The sequence below is a fragment of the Phaseolus vulgaris genome, chromosome 7, assembly GCF_051622355.1.
Source record: "Phaseolus vulgaris cultivar YP4 chromosome 7, ASM5162235v1, whole genome shotgun sequence".
NCBI classification, from domain to species: domain Eukaryota; kingdom Viridiplantae; phylum Streptophyta; class Magnoliopsida; order Fabales; family Fabaceae; genus Phaseolus; species Phaseolus vulgaris.
Window position 1 is genome coordinate 42,917,746 of NC_143504.1, and position 4,666 is coordinate 42,922,411.

General features: G+C 35.2%; 1 pseudogene; it reads left to right on the forward strand.

The window, feature by feature from the left end:
• The first annotated feature begins 871 nt into the window (after positions 1-871).
• LOC150025923 (uncharacterized) lies at positions 872-3,771 on the forward strand (annotated as a pseudogene).
• Positions 3,772-4,666: the final 895 nt, after the last annotated feature.

Consider the following 4,666-nt stretch of genomic DNA (forward strand, 5'->3'; position numbering starts at 1 on the left):
TATACACTGTTGGAACTCAGAATGAAGGACAAATATTTTAGCAATTTTAAGAGAGAGTATTTCTCTGCTAGGGTTTTTCCCTGCATCTTGCGATCTTATCAAGAATCCACCAATTCTTGTGGTGATCATCCTTAGACTTATCAAACTTTGTTTGTGGCGTCTTCCTTTATCCAGGTTTTTATTGTTACTATTTTGAATTTATTCTGTTCCGTAACCCTAAATTTCTAATTTTACTGTCATTTCTATTTGGATTCATATCAGTTGGTATTCAAAGCAAAGGTTTAAGTGATAATACATTTGTGCATTCTGTTTTTTTTCTTTGTTCATTTGCCACTGTTCTGCACTGTTCACGGTGGTACTGTTACGATACTGCTCATTTTATTTTTGATTTTATTTAAAAAAAAATAAGAAACAGAAATAGAAAAAGAAAAAAAAGAAGAAGAAGAGGAAAAAAAATAGAAAAATAAAAGAACGAGAGGAAAACATAAAAGAAATAGCACTTATCCAGTGCATACTTGCTGTTTGTTAAAAGTTCTAAAAGTGTTCTGTCTACATATTTTATTTTCTCTATCTATTGTTTTACTTGTTGTTTTTAATTATCTTGCTTGTTTGTTGACAGTGAAATTGTTCTTCACTATTTTGTTCTTTACTATTTTTTTTAATTGATTCTGATTGCTACATTTGAAAGTGATTTTTGATTATTGATTGCTTGATTCTTGTAAGAACCTTAAGTAGAGAAATAGTGGTAAAAGACAGTGTGATCATTAGAAAAAAAAGCCTTATTGTGTGAAACACGAGTGTTGAGTGTAAACATGTGAGAAAGTGGTGTGAGGCCCAAACATATTGTTATTTGTAATTTGTTTACTTGAGCATGGCAGGGGAATCGTCAGATAGTGGACTTTCTCAAATACAACAACACTTGGAAAGGATAATGAAACAACAAAGTGATGGACTCCATGAGAGGTTGGATCAAAATGGAGCAAGCACAACAAGTAAATCAAAAAATGGAGGGGGAGATAGGAGGAGGAGAAGAGAAAATGAGGGGGAATAAAGACAACTGAGATTTGATGGGATAAAATTAAATATTCCCACATTCAAAGGGAAGAGTGATTTTGATGCTTACTTGGAGTGGGAAATTAAAGTAGAGCATGTGTTTGCTTGCAATGAGTATAATGAGGAGCAAAAGATGAAGTTGGCAGCAGCTGAATTTTCAGATTATGCCTTAACTTGGTGGAATAAATACCAAAGGGACATAATTAGATATGAAGAACCCATGGTAGAATCTTGGACAGAGATGAAAAGGATTATGAGAAAGAGATATATTCCAGCAAGTGACAATAGGGATTTGCAACTCAAGCTTCAAAGAATGACTCAAGGAAATAAAAGTGTGGAAGAGTATTTTAAAGAGATGGAGGTAACCATGATTAGAGCTGGAATGAATGAAGAAAACAAAGCAATCATGGCTAGGTTTTTGAATGGACTGAACTACGATATTAGGGATGTTGTGGAGCTGCAAGAGTATGTTGACATGGAGGACTTGTTGCACAAGGCTAACCAAGTAGAACAACAACTCAAGAGGAAAGAAATTATGAGGAGGAGTTCTAACAATAATAATAATTCCAACTGGAAGGATAAGGTTATGAAGGATAAAGGAGTTTCCTCAATTTCAACCACGTCTTCTAGTGGGAAGTCATCTAATAGATATAATAATTCACCACCTAAAGGGAAGACAAGTGATGTAAAATGTTTCAAATGCTTCGAAAGAGGACACTATGCTGCAGAATGTCCAACAAAAAAAAAATGTACATGTTATCAAATGGACAAATAGATAGTGAACCTTCAAGTGAAGAATAGAAGGAAGATGTAGAGGTGGAGTTGGATGCATTGGAGGGTGATTTGTTGATGATTCGAAGGCTTTTAGGAAGCAAAATGCAAGCTTTGGACCAAACCTAAAGGGAAAATATTTTTCATACTAGATGTTCCATTCAAGGGAAAAGATGTTCACTCATAGTTGATGGAGGAAGTTGCACCAATGTAGCTAGCTCAAGACTAGTTACCAAATTGAATTTGGAGACAAAACCGCACCCAAGGCCATACAAGTTTCAATGGCTTAGTGAAGAAGGAGAGATGACAGTGAGTAAGCAAGTGGAGGTGAACCTATCCATAGGACAATATAATGACAATGTCTTGTGTGATGTGGTTCCAATGGAGGCAACTCACATTTTGTTAGGGAGGCCGTGGCAGTTTGACACCAAGGCTATTCATGATGGTTTCATCAATAAAATCTCTTTCATGTAGAATAATAAGAAGATCATTCTCAAACCGTTATCTCCTAGAGAGGCATGTGAGGATCAAATGAAATTGATAGAAAAGAGAGTCCAAGAGAAAAGAGAGATGAGTGAAACACCTAAAAAGAGAGAAACACATGAGAGAAAAATGAGTGGATTACTGAAAGTGAATGAAGTGAAGAAGTTGCTACTTTCTAGCAAACCCCTTTACTTACTTTATTGCAAAAACAACACTTTGGTTGCTGACCATTCTAATCAAATTAATTTTCTTCCTAGTGTTGATTCTCTGTTGCAGGAGTTCCAAGATGTGTTTCTAAGTGATGTTCCTAGAGGACTCCCACCCCTAAGGGGAATTGAACATCACATTGACCTTCTTCCAGGAGCATCTTTGCCTAATAGGCCATCTTATAGAAGCAACCCTCAAGAGACAAAGGAGATCCAAACTCAAGTGGAAGAATTGATGAACAAAGGATGGGTACAATAGAGCATGAGCCCTTGTGCTATTCCAATTATTTTGGTGTCTAAAAATGATGGTTCTTGGAGGATGTGCACAGATTGTAGAGCACTAAATAACATTACCATCAAGTATAAACACCCTATTCCCAGGTTAGATGATTTATTGGATGAACTGTACGGTGCTTGTATATTCTCAAAAATTCACTTAAGAAGTGGTTACCATCAAATTAGGATTAGGGAGGGGATGAATGGAAAACTGGCTTTAAAAAAATATGGATTGTATGAGTGGCGTGTGATGCCATTTGGGCTAACAAATGTCCCAAGCACTTTTATGAGATTAATGAACCATGTTTTGAGAGAATTTTTGGGCAAACTTGTTGTGGTTTATTTTGATGACATCTTGATCTATAACACTAGTTTGGAATTATATGAGGAACATTTGTGTGTTGTTTTGAATGTTCTTAGAAAATAAAAGTTATATGCTAATCTTGATAAATGCATATTTTGTACTCAACAAATTGCGTTCTTGGGTTTTGTGGTAAGTGCCAAAGGAGTTCAGGTAGATTATGAAAAAGTGAAGGCTATCCAAGAATGGCCTATCCCTAAAAATTTGAGTGAGATTAGGAGCTTTCATGGCCTAGCTAGTTTCTACAGGAGATTTGTAAGGAATTTTAGCACCTTGGCAGCACCCCTAAATGAGATTGTAAAAAAGCATGTTGGGTTTAAATGGGAAGAAAAACAGGAAAAAGCCTTTGTCGCCCTTAAGCATGAATTGACTAATGCCCCCATTCTTGCATTTCCAAACTTTGCAAAATCTTTTGAAATTGAATGTGATGCATCTAATGTGGGTATAGGAGCTGTTTTGATGCAAGAAGGTCATCCAATTGCTTATTTTAGTGAGAAATTAAATGGTGGTTCCTTAAACTATCCCACTTATGATAAGGAATTGTATGCCTTAGTGAGATCATTACAAACATGGCAACACTATCTCTTACCAAAAGAATTTGTGATTCATAGTGACCATTAGTCTTTAAAGTACTTAAAATGCCAAGGAAAATTAAATAAAAGACATGCCAAGTGGGTTAAAGTTTTAGAACAATTTCCATATGTCATTAAGCATAAAAAAGGAAAAGGAAATATTGTAGTTGATGCTTTGTCTAGAAGACATGTTTTGATTTCTACTCTTGAAACAAAATTGTTTGGTCTTGAATTTTTAAAAGATATGTATCCACACGATTCTGAATTTACTGAAATCTATAATGTTTGCACAAAGTTTAGTACCAATGCATATTTTAAGGACAATGGTTATTTGTTTAAGGAGAAAAGATTATGTGTTCCTAAATGTTCCATTAGGGATCTTTTAGTAAGAGAAGCACATCAGGAAGGGCTAATGGGGCACTTTGGGGTTCAAATGAGCTACGACACTTTGCATGAAAATTTTTATTGGCCTCACATGAAACGTGATGTGCAAAAGTTTTATGAAAATTGCATTACTTGTAAAAAGGCCAAATCAAAAGTCAAACCTCAAGGTTTGTACATTCCTTTACCTATTTCAATGGACTTTGTATTGGGTTTGCCACGAACTCAAGGAGGGAAAGATTCTATTTTTGTGGTTGTTGACAGATTTTGCAAAATGGCTCATTTTATTCCTTGTAAAAAAATTGTTGATGCTTGCCATGTAGCTGAATTGTTTTTCAGGGAAGTAGTAAGACTTCATGGGCTACCAAGAAGTATTGTGAGTGATAGGGATACAAAATTCCTAAGTCACTTTTGGAGGACTTTCTGGGGTAAGTTAGGTACCAAACTTTTGTTTTCAACTACTTGTCATCCCCAAACAGATGGACAAACAGAGGTAGTGAATAAAACTTTGGGTACCTTAGAACTATTTTGAAATTTTTTTTTTATGAGAATCAAAAAGATGT